Here is a 24,495-nt window from a genome sequence, read left to right on the forward strand (position 1 = left end):
AAGAAGATGAAGCATGGGTCTCGGCGTCATTCCGAGAGAGAATCGGATCCGAAGTCGAAGTCTCCAGGCCGTCGACATCGGAAGGATTATGTGTCTCCTTCACCTGTTATACTGGATCCAGAAGGTGAGCCCTTGCCTGTGGAGTCACCGGAGCAGTCTCCGGCTCCGGCATCGAATCCTTCCCCGGCTCCGACACATTCGCCACCTCAAGAGGAGGAAGAGATCCATTGCCTGAAGGGTTTACGACTCCGGTACATCATCCCGAAGATCTGGTTGACCCCGTTCCTGTACCTTGACAGGAGTAGCCTGTGGGTCCATACCTCCATTTCCAGGCCCGGGACAAGACCCTACGCAATATTTAAATGCGATGTATGGGGTCTTCTCGAGAGCCATGTACCCCTCTGGAGCACCGGCTGGTCCCATGGGTCCAATGGCCTTTAATCTGGGCGTCCTCAAGACATATGCACCGGCGCCGTTTATGTCTTTTATGCCGACGCCGGTTCCGGCTTGGCATCTCTCGGCGCCGAGGTCATCGGCACCGATTCCATCTTCGCCGACTCCGGTCTCGACTCGACCTCGTACGCTCCAGACTGATCCTCTGGCTCTGAGCTCGATGCCGTCGCCGTCGGAGTCGGTTGTGGCTCCACTGGCGTCGACCCTGAGAATGAGGTCTAGGCGTGAGGCTCAAAGGCTGCTGGAGGAGCAGAGATATAGAGAAGAGGAGATGGAAGAGGGAGAGCTGCAAGAATCTGATGATTTTTTCGATGACCTTAAGGAAGCAAGTGGTTTGGAGTTATCTCCGGAGTGGGTGCTTTCCTCGGCTCCTGATGTCCCTTCGAAGGATGTAGCACCATATCACATGATCATTAAAAAGGCGGCTGAACTTTTAAATTTGAATCTGCCCACTGCGGAGTTAAAATCAAACATTTTGACGGAGGTACTCCATTCTCCCTCTTCAGTTGTGGAACCGATGCTGCCTTTTAATGAGGCAATTCCGGAGCCAGTTTTAGAAGTGTGGCGTATGCCCTTTTCATCTCATGCAGTATCTAGAACTGTTGCAGGAAGATATATGGTGGCTCCTGGGGATCCGGGCTTCCTTTCATCACATCCGTCTCCAGATAGTTTGGTGGTTCAGGCGGCCTGCTCCAAAAAAATCTACTGGCGCTTTTCCACAGGTGCCTGGTGACAAGGAGTCTAAGAAGCTGGACCAATCAGCTAAAAAAGTTTTCTCTTCGGCTAGCATGGCCCTCGAGTCCACGAATGCTACGTGCCTTTTAGGGCGCTATATACACACTTTGATGGACTCTGCGAAGCAGTTGGTGCCAAAGATTCCGGAGAAAGACAGGCAGAACTTCAATCAGGTTTTTGCGGATACTCAGGCTGCTGCTCGCCAGGTGATCCAGAATGGTTTGGACACGGCTGACTCTGTGGCAAGGGTCATGGGATCATCTGTTGCCACCAGGAGGGCTGCTTGGTTGAAAACCTCTAAATTTTCTCCAGATGTGCAGGCTACTTTAACCGTCCATTTGATGGTTCGGGCCTGTTTGGAAAGAAGGCGGATGCTGCCTCGGAAAGGTTCAAGGACAGTAAGTCGACGGTGAGGTCTTTAGGTCTTCAGTCCAGAGGATCTTCTAGTAAGAGGTTCAGAGGTTTTGGGAGATCTTCCTTTCGCTCTTACAAGGAACTGCAGCAGCAGCAGCAGCAAAACTCATTGTACAAATCGTACAGAGGTAGAAACAGAGGCCACCCTAGAGGTTCTCAAGCTTCCTCCTCTTCCTCCTCCTCTTCCTCTTCCCACCCCCTCCTCCCTCAGCAAAGCAGCTCTAGATCCGCCATTCTGGTTCATGTTTGTCCTGTAGGGGGTCGGCTTACTCATTTTCTGTGAGATTGGGAAATGGTCACATCAGACCTTTGGGTTCTCAATCTCGTGGAGAATGGGTATGCTCTTCCTTTTCGGGAATTTCCCCAAATGACCCTCCTTGTCAAGGATTTTGCACAGAGGACCACCTTCTCCTGTAGGAGGAAGTTCTGGCATTGTTGAGAAAAGGTGCGATAGAGGTGGTCCCAGAGCAGGAAAGGGGTCAGGGATGCTACTTCCGGGATTTCCTGATTCCCAAGAAGGATGGCAGGCTTCGTCCAATCCTGGACTTCAGGATCATGAATCTCTTTCTGAAACAGGAGAAGTTCAAGATGCTCACCCTTGCACAGGTTCTTCAAGCGCTGCAGCAAGAGGACTGGATGGTGTCGATTGAGTTGCAGGGCGCGTATTTTCAAATAGCAATCCTGAAGTCGCACAGGAAGTATCTCCATATTATGGCAGGATCGCAACATTACCAGTTTGCGGTCCTTCTGTTTGGTCTTACTACTGCACCTTAAGTCTTCACCAAGGTGATGGCTGTGGTGGCAGCACATCTCAGAAGGTCAGGGATTCCAGTATTCCCTTATCTGGATGATTGGCTGATCAAAGCGGAGTCGCCAGAGAAAGTGCTCCATCATCTGCAAGTCACAACTCAGTTGTTGTACAGATTGGGCTTTTCGATAAATGTACCCAAATCTCACCTGGTGCCCTCCCAGAGCAACCTGTTCATAGGTGCTGCACTGGATACCACTGTGTGTCTGGCATTCCCTCCTCCTCAAAGGATTCTCGACATACAGGAAATGATTCCTTTATTTTACAATTGAGTGGTTGTTCCAGTCCTGAAGGTCCTTCGTCTGCTCGGTCTGATGGCTTCCTGCATTCTTTTGGTCAACCATGCACGCTGGCACATGAGAGCACTCCAGTGGTGCCTCCGCAGGCAGTGGTATCAGCACAACGGAGATCTCAGGGAGTCTGTGAGGATCTCCAGAGAAGCTGCAGTAGATCTATCTTGTTGGAGCATGTAGGGCAATCTGTCTCAAGGAAAGCCCTTTCATCTGCCTCCATCGGTGGCCACGGTGATAACGGATGCATCCACCCTAGGGTGGGGTGCTCATCTGAGAGATCTGGAGATCAAGGGTCTTTGGTCTCCAGAGGAAAGGTTGCTTCACATCAACCTTCTAGAATTGCGGGCGATACGTTTGGCGCTCAACGCATTCCTCCCTTCCCTTCGCGGTCAGTCGGTTCAAGTCCTAACGGACTACACTACCGCGATGTGGTATGTTAACAAGCAGGGAGGAGTGGGATCGCGTTGCCTTTGCAGAGAGGCTCTGTGTCTCTGGTCCTGGGTTCAGGAACATCAGATTTGTCTGATGGCAAGTCATCTGGCCAATGTTCTGAATGTTCGTGCAGACAATCTCAGTCGGCAGTACTCAGCCGACCATGAGTGGAGGCTTCATCCAGAGGTAGTTCGTCACGTCTTTGGGATGTGTGGAACTCCTCAGGTGAACCTGTTTGCCACTCACGAGAACGCTCACTGTCCGCCATTCTGCAGTCTCCAGTATCCGTTGCAGGGAGCTTTGGGGGACGCGTTTCAGTTGAGTTGGGGCGCACAACTCCTTTACGCGTTTCCTCCCATACCCTTGATTCCTCGTGTTCTGAGGAAGATTCACCAAGACCAGGCCCAAGTCATATTGATCGCCCCGGATTGGCCAAGAAGGGTGTGGTACACGGATCTTCTCCACCTCTCCTCGTGCCCTCTGCTCCGTCTCCCTATCAGGGCAGACCTCCTCTCGTAGTCGCAGGGGCAGGTTCTACACCCCCACCTCCAGACCTTACACCTTCATGCCTGGAGATTGAACGGGCAACCTAAATTCTTTTTCTCTCCCACATAACGTGGTGCATGTAATTTTATCAGCCAGGCGTCATTCCACCAAATCTATCTATTCATATAGGTGGTCCAAGTTTGTTTCATGGTGTGGAGAGAAATCCATAGACCCCTTGAAGGCTCGCTTGTCTGACATTTTGCAGTTTGCACTCTCTTTGGCTCAGCAAGGATTTTCTGTGGCAACTGTGAAAGGTTATCTTTCGACCTTATCGGCATTCCTTTGTTTGCCGGACCAGCCTTCCTTATTTAAGTCTCCTAATGTTTTAAGGTTTTTAAAGGGCCTTACAAATAAATTTCCTCCTACCCCTTTTATTGTGCCTCAATGGGACTTTAATCTTGTACTTACTTTCTTAATGGGTTCACCTTTCGAGCACTTGCACAAGTGTCCCTTAAGGTTATTATCTTTTAAAACGGTCTTTCTGATTGCGATCACCTCGGCAAGGAGGGTAAGTGAGCTTCAAGCTCTAAGCTCAAACCCCCCATTCTTGACCAGTTATGCTGAAAGAATGGTACTCAGGACCAGGGCTGCTTTTCTGCCTAAGGTGGTAACTCCCTTCCATCTGGGGTAGTCCATTACCCTCCCTTCCTTCTATCCTCCCCCTCACCCTTCCAAGGAGGAGGAGAGACTTCACCGCTTGGACCCTAAGAGGGTGGTGAGTTTCTACCTGGATAGAACCATGGAGTTCAGAATTGATGACCAACTCTTCGTCGATTTCGTTGGTGCCAGAAGAGGGAAAGCGGTGCACAAGCGCACGCTGTCGAGATGGATTGTCTTGTGTATCAAGATATGCTACTCTCTGGCCGGTAAGAAACTTCCAGAAGGTTTGAGAGCTCATTCTACTAGAGTAAAGTCATCTACATCTGCTTTGTCTTGGGGTGTTCCTGTGGAGGATAGTTGCAGGGCGGCAACTTGGGCCTCCCTCCACACTTTCGCAAAGCATTACTGTTTGGATGCAGAGGTGAGGAGGGACAGACACTTTGCTCGTTCCGTCCTTCAGGACTTCTTGGTATAGAAGGGTGCACACCCTCCTCTGGGAGTGGGACTGCTGTGGGAACCTATTCACAAGGTGAGGAATACACTGGCAGATGTATCCATCAGAAGAACAAGTTTGGTAACGCTTTTTCTGGTGGATACAGTATCTGCCTGTGTATTCCTCACTGGACCACCCGCCTTCCCGTTGTCCACCCTTGTATACCTTCAATAGTGACAATGTTTTAATGCATATATATATATTACTGTCAAAGGAAGCGTATTGTTATAATTGCTTTCTAGCATTGTTTGCACACTATGTGTGTTATCTTGGTTATTTTGTACTGTATACATTGTGTATATATCTACTGTCGTTCCGTCCGTGTGCCTCGAGGGCACGGAAAAAAGGGCGGAACTAATGTCATCACGCCGACGGAGTCCTATTATGGAGTCAGTGACATCAGCGGAGACGCGCGCGATGCCGTGCTTCTGTGGCGTCGTCCACGTCGGTGTGAGGAGCTACAAAAGAATTTCCAAATGTTGCTGACGCAGGTGAGGAATCCACAGGCATATACTGTATCCACCAGAAAAAGCGCCACCGATGGTAAGTAACTTGTTCATTACTCACTAACCCATGTATTCACTAAGATACACTTAATCAGTCAGTTATACAATCAATTTTTCAACGAAAAATCGTCCATTTAGACACTTATATACCCATTTATTCTTCCATCGACTTGAGATATACATATATAAAACATATTTAATTTTCAGAAAAACTCACATTCACTGGATGACGTCATGAGTGATGTCCTTTGAGATGTCATCAGTGATGTCATGAGTGATGTCACTGACCTTGTCATGAGTGATGTAATATGTTAGCTAACTATAATGGGGGAATTTCAATGGTTTTGTACGAGTGAAATGTCCAACTAACTATAACACCCCTGAAACATATGTTTTTTTCAGTGAATATAGCTATATATATATATATATTTATGTGTATATATATATATATATATATATGTATATATATATCTATATACACTTAATACGATTCTGATGCTGCCATGGGGAGCTTCTTCTAACAAGGCCCTGGCATCCCTTCACTGGCTTCCGGTGAAGGAGAGAATACTCTTCAAAGCCCAGTGTGTCAGTCACCACATCTTACAGAGAAAAGGGCCAATCTATATACATGATCTACTGCCCCCCTATACTGAGATCCTGTGGGATGGGAAAGGTCATAACTCCAGTCATTAAAAGAGCAAGAATGGGTGGTCGATCCTTCTGTTAACTGGCAGCTTAGCAGTGGAATGACCTCCCCTTGATCTCCGGATGGAACCATCGGAAATACTCTTTCGAGAAAAAATTGAAAACTTGGCTTTTTCATCCTTAGGTTCTCCTCAAGCTGGTTCACAGTACTGCTATTGACGTGTTTTTGCTGCAACAGCGTGGGGACACACTAGTTAGTGTAGCCATATGCTTTATAAATGAGTTTATTATTATTAGGTCCTTTTATTATATACACTCCATTTGGTGGGGCCCATGCAGCGGGTGCCTCAGTAGACGGTAGGTGGATCGCCCTGTTTCACAACAAATCCCACAAAACTGAGCACTCTCGGGGATCTGTTGAATGGTTAATTCACCATTAATCTCAGTTCTATGTGCATCATTCAAGTTGATAATAACTTTAGCTCATAATATAATTGCCAGTTCTTGTTCCATTTCGAGTTGATAGCCACTATTTCCTTTTATCAAAGTTGAGCTCATTCCCATGCCCGATGCTGATATTCAATCACAGCTGGTGTCGTTCGGCTCAGCGCCGGCGTTGTCAAAGCCAGAATTGACGAGTGCAGTATCTATGTATGTGCCAGCTTGGTGCACTTAGGCCTGTTCTTTCCTTTTCGCCAGATAGCACAGATCCAGGTTGAGCTACCCAGCACTCTTTTTTGAAGTGGTCTTTTTCAACTTTTTGTAAAAAAAAAATCTCAGATTTCATCTCATGGTTTCAGGATGTCACCCAAGGAACTGGCTACTTCCAAACCATGGGGGGCTTGTCACAGACAAATGTCAGTGACAGACCTCCACATAGGTGTGTTTGTGGTGCCTGGAGCCGGTACATAACTCCAAGGTGTGTGAGGACTCCTGCGCCATGGACCCGAAGGTGCTAAGGGAGCAATCTCTCAAACTCTTAGCCACACAACATCAGCCGACTCATCAACACATGAAGTCCCAATTGCTTAGGAGGTCCCTTGACCGTTTGCAGGGCCCCTCCCGGCATTCCTTGTAGCATTCAAAGTCAATGGGGAAAGACGGGTAAGCCCCCCCAAGCACAAGAAGTCAAAGAAGTCCAAACACTTTTAGACTTCCCTGCACCCATCGAAGTCATCTGACGAGATGAGGGAGCATCAGCACTCCAGGAACTGCAAGTCTGAAAAGTCTTAATTGGGTCTGCTCCATGCTTCCCTGTTTTTCCAGTAGCTGGCGCAACACCCACCCAGCTGACAGGATTTTATAAGGCCATTTACCTTATATTTGGCCTGCTTGGCCCCTCTCATCCACGCCGGCAGGTTCACCCTCGGTGCCAGTCGGGCCTCAAGGATCCCTCGCTTGATCCAGAGCGGAGTTGGGGTGAACAACGTTTACAACGAAATTTTTACAACGCACTACCATTACAACGCAGGCATTACCCCGCATACCATTACAACGCATTGCGCTGGGGGGCGCTCTAGGATAGGGAATAAGTTTAATTTTCTATCCAACACCTTCCCTAGTGTCCACGGGGACTGGAGTTGGAATAGAAAATTATACTTACCACTATCCAGCACCTCTAAGCGATGTGCGTTGTAAAGGTTTGCGATGTAAAAACCACGTTGTAAAGGTATGCGTGGTAAAAGTATGCGTTGTAACATCATACATCCGGAGTTGGTGGCAAGACTGAGACCTTCCTTGGCAACTGCTCCAGTGCAGACTCCCCTGTCACTGCCGACGCCCCTAGGTGGCCCCAACGCTATTGTCATACCTGACTCAAACACAGTAAAGAGAACAACTGGTTTGAGGAGCTGGGTGAGGTCAGTGGGTTTGACACCTTACCTGACACTGGTCTGCTTTCCCCTTTTACTGATGCCTACGGAGAAGGTAGACTCTTTTGTTATGGTAGTGTGCCAGGCGACTTAATTCCTGGACCTTCTGCAGTGGCAGTCAGGGCTAACGTCTTGATAAAGGTCCTTCAACTGGGAGTTACACCTCCCCCCAGAGCCTATACAACCATTTAATGAACTCTTTACGAACATCCTGCTTGGGGCCTGGTCGAGTCCCTGTGCAGGGGCTCCTGTAAATAGGACAATTGCCCCTGCCATCAACCCATTCCTGAAGATCCCGGTTTCCTCGCCTAGCACCCCACTCCAAAGTGCTTGGTGGTCCAAGACTCCGCATTCAGTATTCACCCTGGCACGTTTCCTACCACACCACTGTATAAGAAATCCAAGAGGCTGGATTCCTTTATTAAGAAAATGTTCAACAAGTCTGCCACTGTGGTTGATGAACACCGCATGCCTATTGGGCAGTTATTCACATACACTATGGCAGTGGTTCTTAACCTGTGGTCTGGGGACCCCCGGGGTCTGCAAAGTCTACTCAGGGGGTCAGTGACTGCATTGAAAATGACAGATAAAATAATAAGAACAGATTAATAAAGTGTATATTAATAAAGAAGCAACATTTCAAACTGAAAATGTTAAAGTGTTTTGTAAATTTGAACCAATTTGAAACTAGGCACAACAGGTTTGTGGCTATGCTCACATTGATTTGTGGAAGCAGTACAAATACATCAAATAGGACATAGTATAGACAATGAGTGGTCTCAGCTGAATTTAGAAAAGCTCTACCCTTCCGATTAAAATTAACATTTAGATTTTTGTTATATTAATTTGTGAATTAAATAAAATATTTCATTATTTAAGCATTTGTCATATTAATTTTTGAATTAAATAAAATATTTCATTATTTAAGCATTTGTTTCATGGCTGTTTATTTCTATATTTTTCAGTTCATTGTTTTGCGGTTCAACTTATTGAAAAATGCTTAGGTTGGAGTCCCCGGCTTCCAGTAATGACTCAATGGGGGTTCCCTGATTCTAATAATGATTCAGTGGTGGTCCCTGGGTTCCAGTAATGATTAAGGGGGGTCCTCAGAAGTTGAGAACCACTGCTGTATGGGATTCGGTTGAACCAGTGCTGCCTATGGTCCTGTAGGTGCCCAGGCCATACTCTTTCAGGCAGTTTCTGGCGGGAGAGATGCAGTAAAATTCTCCAACAGATGTTGACTTGATACGACTGACTCGCGAGGTAGAGAGATTTTTTTTATCATTGTTGGCATTGCGATGCCACGGCTGGCTGAGAACATCTGGTTTTTCAGGCTTCCCTCAGGGACATGCCCTTTGATGGCTCTCGCCGAATTGGAGAAAAGGCGGATTTAGCACTGTTGCAATTGAAGGACAGAAGAGCTATGGCCAGGTCCTTGGGCTTATCAATGGCCCAATGTCAACTCCAAACTGCCCTATGCTCCTGGTACTGAAGGCATCTCCAGCAGTGCCCACACCCTCTCAGTGTTGCCGAGTGTGCTGGTCCCAAAGACCACGGGGGACAGGCGGCCAGAGGTCAATGTCGGTCTACCGCCCCATGGCAGCCTCTTTAGTCTGCCCTCCGACCATCATGGGCCCCTAGTGGGTGGCAGGATATTCCATCACCCCCCCCCCCACTGGCAGTCAGTAACATCAGCCAGTTGGGTATTACAGATAGTCCAAAGGGGCTACTCTCGCCGCTTTTTGACACCTTTTCTACCCATTTCAACCGCTTAACATTGGCTGAGGCAAGACAATCTCTCCATGCTCAATCAAGAAGTGCAACTCCAAACTGCTCTCTGCTCCTTTCATGGGTACTGAAGGTGTCTCCAGCAGTGCCCACACCCTCCCAGTCACCACGGTCATTGGCCATTGGCAATGGAAGCCATTGAGAGGGTACCTGCATCAGAAGTAGGTCATGTTTGCTATTCCAGCTACTTTCTAGAGCCAAACAGGCACATGCATCGTTATTGCATTTTGCGATTCCTTAATTGCCAAAATTAAGGAATCGCAATTAAGGAATTGCAAAATGCAATGCATCAAGAAATTGCATTACATTTTGCGATTTCTTATTATTCCTTAATTGCGACTCGCAATTTGCGAGTCGCAATTAAGGAATACCTCCCCATTCATTCCTATGGGCCTAGAGGGCCACAGGAATGAATGGGAAGAAATTCTCAATTTGCGATTGGCGAATCGCAAATTGAAAATTGAAATGCTATTTCAAGGGTGCAGGGGTGTCCAAAGGACACCCTGTTACACCCCTGAAATCAATCGGTGCACATATGTTGTGCACACACATGCCCTTAGGGCATGTGTGGGCACAACATGAAACTTTGAAAAATGCACAAAAGTGCATTTTTCAAAGTTTTCGCAAATTACCATGAGGTTCAACCTCATGGTAATTTGCTCCCCTTAATTGCGAATTCGCAATTTTTAAATGTTTCATGCATTGCATTTAAGGAATCGCAAAATGCGATTCCTTAAATGCAATCGCAATTTGAGAATTCGCAAATATTTGAGAATTCTTAAATTGCGAGGGCCTTGAACCTTCATGCATTCCAAAAGAGGATTTTGTGATCCCCAACGGCCGATTTTTGCGATTCGCACCGTTTGCGATCGCAAAATCCTTTGATGCATGTGCCTGAAAGAGTCTTCGTCCTAACCTAGATCTGCACCTTCTCAACCTCTTCCTGAAGAAGGAGAAATTTAAAACGCTTACACTCACCCTTGTTTTGACTAACCTTCATCCTTGAACTGGATCGTAGCATTGCACTTGCAGGACAATTATTTCCACATCCCCGGCCTGCCAGCCCACAGATCCTATCTGCGGTTCATGGTGGACTAAAAGCACTTTCAGTTAGCTGTTTTTACCTTCGTCTTTACAAGCGCCCCTGGGGTATTCACCAAGGTGATTGCAATAGTCGCAGCTCACCTGCGGAGGTCAGGGATTTCAGTCTTTCCCTATCTTTGCAGCTGGGTGTTGAAGGCGGGCTCGCCCCAGTCAGTCGTCACCCAAATTCAGACTACCGCGAACCTCCTACACTTGCTGGGGTTCACTATCAACATGCCTAAATCACATCTGACTCCCTCTCAGACAATTCCTTTCATCAAGCTGTTCTGGACATGGTACAGTTTCGGACCTATCCTCCCGAGCGGCGAGACCAGGATATTCAGGATATGATACTGATGTTTCAGCCTCTAGACTGGATTTTAATGTGACTGACGGTGAGGCTGTTGGGCCTCATGGCCTCCTCCATCCTTTTGGCAAAACATGTCCGCTGGTGTATGTGTGCTCTGCAGTGGGAACTGAAGGCCCAGTGGGCACAGCATCAGGAACCCCTCTCCCTTCACAAGCCAGAGTTGACTGCAGTGACAGATGCATCACTTCTGGACTGGGGTGGCTATCTAGGAGAGGTGGAGTTCAGAATACTGTGGGCTCCGGTGAAATCCAAGCTTCACATAATCCTGTTGCCATTTCAGGCGATCCGCTGGACTTTGAAAGCCTTCTTTTCTGCGATCAAGGGAAGACTGGTGCAGGTGATCATGGACAATACCACCGCTATTTGGTACTGAAACAAACCAGGTGGGATGGGGATGTGAGCGCTTTGTCAAGAGGCTCTCCGTGTTTGGACCTGGCTGCAATGTCAGGGCATTTCCTTCGTGGATTCTGGCAGGCTTTCTGAACACCAGGGCACACAAACTCAGACGCAGATGCCTAGTGGATCACAAATGGCATCTACATCCGAAGGTGGTGCAAAGTTTCAGCAGTGGGAAGAGTCTTGGTTAGGTCCGTTCACCACTGCAGAGAATGCACAGCGTCAGCAGTCTTGTGCCTTGGAGTTTTCAACACAACTCTTGCTCGGAGATGCTTTTCATCTCGAGTGGAGTTTTCCGGACTTTTGCACGCCTTTCTGCCAATACCACTCCTGCCCAGAGTTCTCAAGGAGATCTGGAACGGCTGGGTGTAGGAAGCTGGCTCTTTATACAGTATACCCAAAAGAGGTATGCTGTGTAAAGAGTCCAGGTATTCATTATGAGTGGCCATTGGCTTGCTCTTGCAATCCCCAGGTGTTCCATCTGGGCTAGTGTGGTTGAGCAGCATTAGGCTTATCAGAGAGGAGTATTAGACATTTGTTGCACACACAGAGTCAATAAACAATGCACAGTCAAAAAGGAGATCCTCACCATTTAAAAAAAATGCATTTTTAATATATATTTTGAAACCAAGAATTTTGTAAATAGGTAAGTACTTTTTTCAGAATACACTTTTAACAAATATGGCACTTTTAACCAACAGCGTGTTTTTAAGGTTAATGTCTTTCTATGGTAGAAAGAGCATTCACTGCATACATATACTTGCAGTACTTTTCGTAGGACCTCTTACGGTCGTGAGGTGGTAGAGGGACAAGGGAAAAATTCCACTAGCAGATTGTCTTATCTGCCCTAGTGAGTCTGAGTGCAAGATTTCTGGACGGGTTGGTAGTCTTGCGCACTACACGGTAGAAAGGAGGGGCGTCCCTTGGTAATAGATTGCAAAGAGGGACTTGGTGCTAAGCCCTGGAGCTCCCAACAGGGGGCTTGGGTCGTGAGGGTCCTGTGAGCACGGGAAGCATTCAGTTTCTTTAGGCCTGGGCTGGGCGGCGCAAGTGCAGAGTGTTTGTAACCGGCTGGCTCATGTGCATCAAGGTGCTGACTGTTGTCGGTCGGGACCTACAACGGAGATAAAAACAGGACAGCTGGGCACACAGTGCTGATGTCCCTGGTTGACTGTTTACAACAAGGGGTGGTGATGGACAGAGTCTCTGAATTAAGCAGAGTACTCTCACCCAGTCAAGAGATCAGGGCTAGATCCAACACCGTTTTTTAGCTCATTGCACCATCCCAGTTTCAGAACCTGGCTGTATGCAAATTAGTCTGTCCCTGGCCCAGTGCATCATGGGAACAGGGCAGACCAGACTACAAAAGCCAATTCTTACACTGGGAAGGAAACAAGCTTCCGGGGACCGGTTTCTGGCATTACAGCCGTCTTCGGCCCGGCTTGCTTGAATCCTGATGGTGCAATGAGCAAGGCCAGGTTCTGAAACTGGGATGGTGCAATGAGCTAAAAAACGGTGTTGGATCTAGCCCAGATCTCTTGACTGGGTGAGAGTATTCTGCTTAATTCAGAGACTCTGTCCCTCACCACCCCTTGTTGTAAATATTTTTGTCCACCCTAAGCGTGGAAGGGTATACTCAGACATGAGTCCCTTGCTCATTGCACCATCAGGATTCAAGCAAGCCGGGCCGAAGACGGCTGTAATGCCAGAAACCGGTCCCCGGAAGCTTATTTCCTTCCCAGTGTAAGAATTGGCTTTTGTAGTCTGGTCTGCCCTGTTCCCATGATGCACTGGGCTAGGGACAGACTAATTTGCATACAGCCAGGTTCTGAAACTGGGATGGTGCAATGAGCTAAAAAACGGTGTTGGATCTAGCCCAGATCTCTTGACTGGGTGAGAGTATTCTGCTTAATTCAGAGACTCTGTCCCTCACCACCCCTTGTTGTAAATATTTTTGTCCACCCTAAGCGTGGAAGGGTATACTCAGACATGAGTCCCTTGCTCATTGCACCATCAGGATTCAAGCAAGCCGGGCCGAAGACGGCTGTAATGCCAGAAACCGGTCCCCGGAAGCTTGTTTCCTTCCCAGTGTAAGAATTGGCTTTTGTAGTCTGGTCTGCCCTGTTCCCATGATGCACTGGGCCAGGGACAGACTAATTTGCATACAGCCAGGTTCTGAAACTGGGATGGTGCAATGAGCCAAAAAAACGGTGTTGGATCTAGCCCAGATCTCTTGACTGGGTGAGAGTATTCTGCTTAATTCAGAGACTCTGTCCCTCACCACCCCTTGTTGTAAATATTTTTGTCCACCCTAAGCGTGGAAGGGTATACTCAGACATGAGTCCCTTGCTCATTGCACCATCAGGATTCAAGCAAGCCGGGCCGAAGACGGCTGTAATGCCAGAAACCGGTCCCCGGAAGCTTGTTTCCTTCCCAGTGTAAGAATTGGCTTTTGTAGTCTGGTCTGCCCTGTTCCCATGATGCACTGGGCCAGGGACAGACTAATTTGCATACAGCCAGGTTCTGAAACTGGGATGGTGCAATGAGCTAAAAAACGGTGTTGGATCTAGCCCAGATCTCTTGACTGGGTGAGAGTATTCTGCTTAATTCAGAGACTCTGTCCCTCACCACCCCTTGTTGTAAATATTTTTGTCCCTGGTTGACTGGCCATCTGTGATGTCATTGGAACCCAGACTGGGCATCAAACAAGATTTGGTCCTGGCAAGGGGTCCAACTCCCCTGCAATTGGAACAGGAAGGCTCGCTGAGGTCCTGACACCTTCAGGCTTGGCAAGAAGCTGGATCCAACCTCCTTGAGTGTGCTGAACTTCTTATAGATAACTACTGCTCAGTGGTCCCAGTGGACATCAGCTTCTTTAAACAGGATGTCGCGGTCAGTGCCTGCAAGCTGCATGGGAGTTGCTTGTGTACTACAAGGGAGATGCTTGTGGCTTGGTAAAGTGCTGGTAACCCTCCGTGGCTTGTGGAGGATGCACAGCTGTAGAATGAGTCGGGTCTTTGCAATTGTCGCGTTTCTGTACAGCAGGCCCAGTTTGGCATCGAAAGTCCACCGCAGTCTTTAGTTCTTGCGGAGATTGGCTCTTCAGTGCCCTGTTCCTCTTTTTAGTCATTGGAGTTTGTAGTTCTGGTTTAAGGGGGGCACCTAAATACTAAATTTAGGGTGTTAAGGAAGTGAAGAGTCATAGCCAATGGGCTACCTCCTCTTGCTATCACTTTGCCCCCTATATGACCACTTCCTGTGGGAAGTAGGCCTAACCCTGTCCCACTTTCCTAAATTCTGCTATTACCAAGATGGCGAAATGTTCCTAGAGTGGGAAACATCAAGCAGCTCACCTTAGGGGTGTGTCTGTCCTGGGTGTGCTCCACCCCTACTCACATACTAATTTCCCACCTGTTCTGGTGCCTCAGGGAAAGGGGTGGCATCTCCCAGGTCTGAGGGATACCAGGGTCGCATATCAAAGGCAGCAGAGACTTTGAAGCCTCCGATCTTGGTATGTTGATTGCTAGTCATCCTGTTTGGGGGAGGTGTAAACACCATCTGCCAGATCAGGCCTTGTTCCTGACCTCTTAGAGCAATGCTCTCACTTCCTAGGGCAGAAGTCTTCAAACTTGGGTGGCAGGCCTCCCCCGAGGGGGACCTCAAGTGATCCCGTGGGGGGCGCCAGGATCTGGCCAAAAGAAGCGTTATTCTGATAAAAGTGCTTTGTTTGCAATGGAAACAAAATTAGCTGCAGTACGTCACTCTGTAATGGCCCATCACTAACATCTTTTGTCATTTATATCCTGACTGGGAGAATTGTGTTAAAAGGGAAGGGACTCCAACTATTCCTCAGACCGCCACCTCTATTTCTAATAATCACACTGTGTATACATTTACAGTTTCAGTAAGGCTTGCCTGACCAGAATATTATGTTTGGCAATTATGCATTTGATTGTAGTTTTTTAAACAGTAACAGAACTTAACTGCAGTGTTTAAATACGTATAGGCATATTTAAACATTGCTAGTTTAATATAATAATTGTGAATAATTTTTAGGGGACCCCGGTGAATCTTTTTTTCACTGGCAGGACACAAAATGTAAAGGTTTGAAGACCACTGTCTTAGGGGGTCAGCAGCGTGTCTGTGGCTGCAGGCTGGACTGTACTAGTCAGCCAGAGCACTAATGGACTAGTAGGTTTTAGAGTGTACTTCTACGGTACCCTCTGGTGCATATATTATAAATCCATCACTGGAATCAAAGAGGGTTCATTAATACAAGATGTTTGATACTAAACATCTTTGGTTTCAGGGAAGTCATCATGTGTCTATGGAACTCGTAATCACTAGTGTCCAGTACATATACATAAGGTGGCATCCCTGTCCACTTGCAGTGTCTGTGAATCAACGTAGACATCACAGGGGCATATCTGCTCATGCAGATATGTCCACACAGGTAATATAATGCACCCTTCCTTGGTGATGTTAAGCCTGATGTAGCGTGGCTTACATATATTGCCGGCAGCGTCTGCAGGCATGGCACACAGGAGCCATGTCATTTTTTCACTTATGTCTGTGCCATGTCACATAGCCTGTAATGGCAGTTTGCACACGCTTGGTGAGGGGTCCCTTAGGGTGGCACCATACAATCAGCGGTCCATAGTAACCCTCTTTAGTACTCATGCCCTAGGTACAAGGGGTACCATCTACTAAGGACTTACAGGGGTGCTAAAGGTATTGCCAATTGGAGAACAATTACACAGTTTTAGGAAAAGATATCTGGCTCTGGGGACCTGGTTAACAGGAACTCATTGCACTTCTGTCGGAATTGCACAAATTATCTGATAGAGACAACTAGCTGCACATTCCGTACCTTTGAATTCTCCCCAGGTACCAGACTGAATCCAGAACTTTTTTCCAGCTGTACCTCTGTGCGTTGGTAAGGGGCATTGCGCAACTTTGTAGTGATGTTGTCCATACAATATGACATTGCTGTAGTCCATATAATCCCCCTTCCAACGCGCTGACATCAGTTCCATCTTTTACGCTCTCCAACACTGATCCGGAGCAGTTCCTCAGGCCGTTTCTTGAGCAGTTTTGACATTTTTCCATCGAAGGAACGGTTTTCCCCCTTTCTTTTTTCTCGTGTATTCAAGGTTCAAACCTTGTGGGTACTGCAGGAGGCAGATGTTGGCCACAGACCCTCATACTATTTTTATATGGTGCCTCTGGGAGCACTACAACTCTGCAGATTGCTTCTCCTTCCGTCGCCTTCACCCGAAACCGTTACAGGAACAGCGCATGAAGATCCTGGCGGTGCAACTGGCGGAGGTCTCAAGTCATCGTCAGTGTTGTCCAAGGTCCCGGGAGCGGTCACGAGACCAGTCCAGAAGCTGGTCCCATGGGTGTTCATCATCCTCAACATCTAAGGATAAGTCTTCAAAGCATAAGCGGTCAAAGTGGCAGCACCTCTGACTTTGCCACGTAAGCCCTGCACTTCCCACTCCTTCTCCAAAGCTCTGGCTAAGGAGTCGATGCAAGAGACTACCTTTCCCCTCTGTGTATTCCCCCTGGAGCCGAGGTGACTCTGGCACACATGCAGGATTAGTAGACTCTCCTCCATTCCATCTTTGGGCCTCCATCTCCTTCTGGTGCGCTTTCGAGCCCCAAGGAGGTGAGAGGTGTCCTAACTGAATCCACGCCACACTAGTTTGCCCACGGTGTCAGTTAGGATCTGTGGATCTGTAGTTAGATCTGTGCCTACTCGGGTGCACAGCCCTTCGCGGTTTCCACCTTCGACAGCAATGTTGAAAGTGCTGATCATGCTGCATTGGTCACCCTCTTCGACACTGACGCGAAGCCACACCAACATCAGATGGTGTTGGGTGCAGTGACAGTGGTGCCGTCCAGCTCAGACAACTTCTGTCCTCCTAGGCTGTCCCTTTTTGTTTTTCCTATGGGGGAACAGGCTTTTGGAGGTGAAGGAAAGGAGCTGTGATTTATGATCCCCATGGACGATACTTGCCAGCCCTCTTTAGACTAGCTAGGAGAGATCTGTATGGGTTAGTGAGTGTTTTATAATAAAATCATATTTTTTTATAAATACACTGTGTGGTTCTTTTTCATTTAATCCATACCAATAAGATTATACTCAGGTTAACACAGGCTGCTTTACACTCCTTTGGGACTGAGCCTGAAGGCTGCTCTCCACAGCTACCACTTTGAGAGCTTTCTAAGGTTGATGACCTTAGAATCCACTAAATCCCCACTAAAATCACCATAAGGGTTGTCTGGGTCAGTGCATGGTGCCCACTTACATAAGTGCGCACATATACTGAGCCAGCTTCTCACATTGGTGGCAGCTGTGGGATTCAAGCCTGCATTGTTTTTTCCAGATAATCTTGGTGCCAGCCAGCTTCTCACAGCGTACACAAGCAACAAGTGTACAGCATTTAAGAGCCACCAACAGAATTGAAGAAGAAATCGACAAGACATCAGAGACATGCAACATCAATTTATAAGAATAGACTGTGTTTTATGTATTTTTAGACACCATAATGAAAAATATTCACCAGAGGGTGCCGGGGATATAGAATTTACAAGGTATAATAAATCAAAGCATTTAACTCAAGGTATATTAAATCAAAGCATTTAACTCAACCGCAAATAAGCACTGACAAATTCAACATCTTTGACACCTAGAAACTTTTTCAGCAAAATGTTTAGGTTAGCTGTAATGCGGTCAATCTGAAAGAAACACATAGTGATAGATTCCTTACCTTAGAATTACACCCAGGCGTCAGACTGGATCCCGAAAGTTTAAGTCAGCAGTACCCCTGCGCATCGGTAGGTGGCGTCGAGCGGCTCCGCGTCCGTCGCTGACGTCTTTCGCCGAGATGACATCACGGGCGCTACTTAGACGCTGCCCACGCGCGCTGATGTCAGTTCTTTCTTTTTCCGCGCCAGCAAGCGCAGATCGGGGAAGAGCAGGAACCCCCAGCCAATTTTTGAGACTTTTTGTCTCCATTTTGTCATCGAGTTTTTGACTGCTAAGGTTGCCTCCTAAGGGGCAGTGAGAATGCCCGGTTTTAATTCCTGTGAGGACTGTCACCGTATGATGTCGGTGACGGACCCACACCAAGTGTGTCTTTTCTGCCTGGGGCACGACCACAACCCCACGTCGTGCCCCGACTGCCGGGCCATGGTGCCGAAAACTTTGCGGGAGCAGTCCCAAAGGTTGCTGGAAGCCCGGCAGCCAGCTCTGCGCCGTTCGAGGTCCCGGTCCCGAGGGAGGTCGATGGACTGTGCGTGGATTCATCACCATCGATCTTCGGGATCAAGGTCTTCGCACTCCGGGTCAGGTAAGGCAAAGCACGATTAGTCGAAGAAACAACATCGTTCTCTGACTTCCCCTCACCGGTCGTGCGATTTGGCTGAGGGTGTGGGTGGTGCCTCCCACGTGGCTCCGGCGGAGCCTATGCAGTCGCCTTTCTAGGTTCGTCGGCGACTACGGCCCAGATACAGGAATTCCTGTCACCCATGGCTCGCCTCTTTGGGCCATCGGGTACCGCTGGTGCGCCCTCGGGCCCTGCGGACCCAAGTGGGTGTCCTTGCCTTTCACCATCGGTGGCTCCGGCGCCAAGAGACCCCCCTGGATCCATGCCTTGATCCTGGTCGACGCCGGCTGACCTCATAAGACCTCTACCGACATCGACCCCACTGGCACCACTTCCGACGTTGCCCGCTCCTCGGGACGACGTCGACCCGGGTTTCAGCCCCGTGGTGGAGGCTGAGTCGGCCCGGAGTCGATCTATGCCGTTTTCGACGCCGCCTGGGTATTTCTATCCGCATGTCCCTACTCCCTATTTTCGGCCTGTACACCAGCCTGAGGAGGAAGGGGAGGACTTGGAGGGGTCTGAGGACCCTTTCACAGCTGCTTGCGAGTCTGAACAGGACTGGGCAGAGGAGTTGGGGGATGCCAGTTGTCTGGATACCTCACCAGACATTGGCATGCAGTCTCCTCCTACCGTGGCTATGGAGGAGGGTGCTAGTTATGCCGCGGTGTTGCCCACCTCGAGCTCCCTACTGTGGCTGTCAGGACTAACCTCCTGACGGAAGTGCTTCACCCAGCAGCTACTTCTGCGGAGTTGCTGCTTCCTTTCAACTAAGCATTTTCTGATTTTCTATTGGGCACTTGGTCCAGGCCCACCACAGGGGCTCCTGTGGATAGGAGCGTGGCCCAGTGCCATCGCCCGGCTCCGGGTGATCCCATTTTCCTCTCTCAACATCCTACCCCTGAGAGTTTGGTTGTGAAAGCCGCTGGTTGCCCGACTGCCTTCCCTTCCGCACCCCCAGATACGGAATCCAAGAAACTGGATCAGTTCAGAAAGAAGATTTTTTCTTCTGTCAGTTCTGTGCTGCGGTCCGTGAACACCGCATGCCTCTTGGGCCGTTATTCCCACTCTCTGTAGGATATGGTGGCACAAGTGCTGCCTCAGTGTCCGGAGGAGGCCCGGACAGCTCTCTCACAGGCTGTTGCAGAGGGGAGAGATGCTAAGTTCATGATTCATTGTGACCTAGATACCGCCGACTCACTGGGCAGATTGATGGCAACGGTGGTGGTGGTTCGACGCCACACCTTGTAAGGACCACTGGATTCTCGGGGGATGTCCAAAACACACTTATGGACATGCCCTTTGATGGCCGTCGCCTCTTCGGTGACAAAGCAGACCACGCTTTGGAGTGATTTAAGGACTCACAGGCTACTGCCAAGTCCTTGGGGCTCCTCGCAGCCCGCCCTCCTCCGCAGGCTGCTTTTTGCTCCTTTCTTGGTGCCGGAAGGGGTGACCCACAGCGTTCGCAACAGAGCCACAAGCCTGCGCAGCAACCACCCCAGCATGGCCGCTGACGTGGGTTCCGACGTGGTGGGCCAGCTGGCGGGTCAGTCCACCTCCACCACGGCCAGAACTGCCTCCAAACCTTCCTAGTCCAAACTTTCAGGCCCATCAGATGCCAGTGGGCGGCAGGATTTGCCATCACCTCCCCCACTGGCGCACCATGACATCGGACAGGTGGGTTTTAGAAATAGTCCAAAGGGGCTACTCCCTCCCCTTCGAGACTACCCCTCCAGCCATGCCACCTCAATACCACCATATGTTGAGGGATCACTTGGTGCTTCTTCAGCAAGAAGTTGCGCCCTCTTGGCTAAGGGGGCCATCGAGCGCGTTCCGACGCCAGAAGTAGGTTGTGGTTGCTATTCCCACTACTTTCTGGTGCCAAAGAAGGACAAGGGCCTATGTCCTATTTTAGATCCCCGGGAACGTAACTCACTTCCTCCGCAAAGAGAAGTCCAAGAGGCTCACTTTGGCTCAGGTCTTGTCTGTTCTTGACCCACAAGACTGGATGGTAGCGCTGGACTTGCAGGATGCTTACTTCCACATACCAGTCAGGGCTTACCGGCGTTACCTGTGGTTCACGATAGGCCGCGAGCATTTCCAGTTTACCGTGCTCCCCTTTAGCCTTACCAGCGCCCCTCAAGTGTTCACAAAAGTGATGGGGGTGGTCGCACCTCATCTGCGCAGATCAGTCTTCCCCCATCTCGACGACTGGTTGTTGAAGGCCGGCTCGCCCCAGACAGTCGTCTCCCACCTCCAGACTATGGCCAACCTCCTGCATTTGCTGGGGTTCTCCATCAAAGTGCCAAAGTCGCACCTAATTCCCTCTCAGAAGCTCCTCTTCATCGGAGCAGTTCTAGACACGGCGCAATTTCGGGTATATCCTCCAAAACAGCGAGTCTGGGATATTCGGGCTCTAATTCCAATCTTTCAGCCCTTATCTCAGATTTTGGTCAGAGTGACCCTGAGGCTGCTGCTGGGCTTCATGGCCTCCTGCATCCTGCTGATCAATCATGCCAGATGGCATATGCGGGCTCTGCAGTGGGACCTGAAGTTACAGTGGTCACAGCATCACAGGAACCTGTCCGATCACTTCCAGATCTCGGAGGGCACTGCACAACAGTGGCATTGGTGGCTCACGGACCGGCATTGGGTCGACAGCAGATCCCTTCCCCAACGCCAACCGGTGTTCGCAGTGGTGACAGATGAGTCCCTCCTGGGATGGGGCAGCAACATAGGAGAGGCGGAGATCAGATGCCTCTGGTCTCCAGCGGAGTCCAAGCTCCACATCAACCTCTGGAGCTTCGGGCGATCCGACTTGCACTAAAAGCATTCCTTCCCTCTGTCAAGGGGAGAGTAGTGCAGGTGTTCACCGACAAAACCACCGCCATTTGATACTGCAACAAACCGGCTGGGGTGGGGTCGTGGACCCTATATCAGGAAGCTCTGTGCCTCTGGACATGGCTGGAACATCAGGGCATTTTCCTGGTGGTTCAACACCTGGCAGGTTCTCTGAACGCCATGGCGGACAAACTCAGCCGCAGGTGCATGATGGATCACGAATGGCGTCTTCAAACGGACGTGGTGCAAGTTCTCTTTCTGCAGTGGGTAGAGCCTTGGTTAGATCTATTTGCCACCGAAGAGAACGCTCAATGTCAGCAGTTCTGCGCGTTTTAATTTCCAAGGCGGCACTCGCCTGGCAATGTTTTTCTATGTCCAGGGTACCCTGTCAAAGGAGGATCATGACACAATTGTCTTAAAGATGTTCATCTGGAACAAACAAGTGTTTGCCCCAGTACAAAAAGTTGATTCCGACACATATGTCAGGTTCTCATTGTAGGAAGAGAGTAGGATCAATTTGTCACATAATTATTCAGTTAATTAAAACCATTACAAATCCACAGTAGAACAGTTTAAAAAATTTGTGGTTTTACGTTATCAGCTCTAGTGGCACAGTCTTGACTAAGAGACAGTTTTGCCCACCTGCTTCAATAGCTTTGTCAATATTTTGAGATGAGAAGTGTTATCTCTTTAAGACTACCTTCGGTTGCTCCTTTCTGAAATTTTATTGTTCTTTGTACCCTGAATAATGTGGACATCAAGAAGATTCCTCCTTTCAAAGGTGTTATTATTTTCATTTCTATAGGAAAGTTTCAATTCTACAAATCATAAATCAGAATTTATTGACTGTTTGTCAAAGGATAGCACATAATCTCTCTGGAAACGAGTAAAAAAGTTTATTGATGTCATTAATTTGCAATAATTCGGGCATTTTGATGTGGATATTTTCTTCTTATGGTACCCTAACTGAAGTTTTTAACATGTTTTGATATGTTGGTTGTAATTGAGGTTTGTTTGAGGAACCATTGTGATATGTATGTGATATGTATGAGAGTGTGTTGAAGTTTCAACATGCTTTGTGGAGAAAGGTTGGACTTACCGGCCCTCATTTATGAGAAATGACGCATCGCTGCGTGAAAGCAGCGTTGTGTCACTTCTCAGTGCGCACTCCTTGCGACATGATTGATGCATCATATTTACAGTATGACACATCATGTCGCAAGGAGTTACAGATACGTCAGTATTTCTGACGTATCTGTAAGCGCAAAAGTCACGCATTCCTCGGGTGTGTCACAACTCCAGAAATGTGTCCTTTCACATGGGGAAAGCCCCATGTGAAAGGGCTTGTGTCAGTCTTACGCCTGCTGTGAGGCAGGCGCAAGATTTTGACACAACAGTGTCCTAAAAGTGACGCAGTGAAATCTCATAGATTTCACTGCGTCACTATTACGAGGCTTTTTGCGGGGGAATGCCTCCTCTGCATACATTATACCTGACGCAGGTATAATGTAGCGTAGGGGTTACAAAGTGACGCATCTGCTTAGATGCGTCCCTTTGTAAATAGTGCGCAACAGGAGGCATGTTTTAAGCCGCAGATGCGTCACAAAAAGTGACGCATTGGAAGCGCAAAACTGATGCAAGGCCTCATAAATGAGGCCCACCATGCTTACAGATTTAGACTGTAAGGTGATCTATGAGTATCTGTTTTGTTACTTCTTACTATTTTCCACAAATGAGTAGTTAATTTGTGGATAAAGTGGGATAAAAATACTGAAAAGAAAATATAGCTAATAAAATGTACTGTGAGAAAATATATAGACTATTTGTGATTACCATTGTTCTTGTCTCAATATGTATACTGTGAATAATACAATACTATCGGATGTATACGATTGCAAAAAAATAGGGTTGGCGGTTATTGTTCTTTAGTTTGAGTTAATTTAACCTACTTCTGCGGCTCTTTATTCATCTCCTTCTAGGAGCCCTTTTTTCCCTTTATAAACGATTTAAATGTTGGCAGAGAGGGGGCTTCTTAGTAGTGGCAATATAGTTCTCTCCCCCCAACATTATGGTCCCCTCCCCCAATTTTTATTCAGGTTGACTATAGTTCGAGGACAACTAAGAAAACCTCAATCTCTGCAGTGATCAATCTTCTCTGACGGCCTGAAAGAGTAAGAGCTATCGGAGATTTGGCTTTATGTTTGCCCAGCTAATATACATGGGCAGACACATAGCCGTTTTTCAATACCCTTCACCACCAGAAAGAAAATGGTGATAAGGGGCACTAAAAAGTGGGCAATGCCCCCATCTCCATGGGAGGAAGATCCCATGGTGAGGGTGCATTGTTTTTTTCGTGTTTTTTTAAAAAGAAAATTCAGCTTTAGGACTTTCTGTTAAAATATTTTTAAAAAATGTATCTTTGCCAGACAGCTCCATTATGTTTGATAGAGCCGTCTGGCAAATTTACAATGCATAGGAAGGAATTGGTTTGATCACTGTTCCTGTCAATGCTTTAAATGCTCGCCCGGCCAACAAACAGTTTAAAATTTGCCAGTTGACACCTCCTGAGGGGGACGTAGTAATTTACTCCATTACCCTGGCAGAGGACAGGCCAACTGTCAAAATTAGATCAAGTCCTTAAATGGGTAGAGAAATAGCTGTTTTTCAATGTATGTCTCCACCAGGACAAACCTGGTGGTAAGGGGCATTGAAATGTGTACAATGCCCCCCTTGCCATGGGAGGACAGTTCCATGGCAAGGGAGCCATTGTTTTCTTTATTTACAAGAAGAAAATCCTGCTTTTGGGTTTTCTTTTTTTTTCTTACTTTGC

General features: G+C 48.1%; 1 protein-coding gene across 1 annotated transcript in view; it reads left to right on the top strand.

Moving 5' to 3' along the window:
• The window catches only part of UNC80 (unc-80 subunit of NALCN channel complex), a 2,761,828-nt gene that overhangs the window by 1,584,059 nt on the left and 1,153,274 nt on the right, over window positions 1-24,495 (top strand). The window lies entirely within an intron of this gene.

This window comes from Lissotriton helveticus, chromosome 3_1, assembly GCF_964261635.1.
Source record: "Lissotriton helveticus chromosome 3_1, aLisHel1.1, whole genome shotgun sequence".
NCBI classification, from domain to species: Eukaryota; Metazoa; Chordata; class Amphibia; order Caudata; family Salamandridae; genus Lissotriton; species Lissotriton helveticus.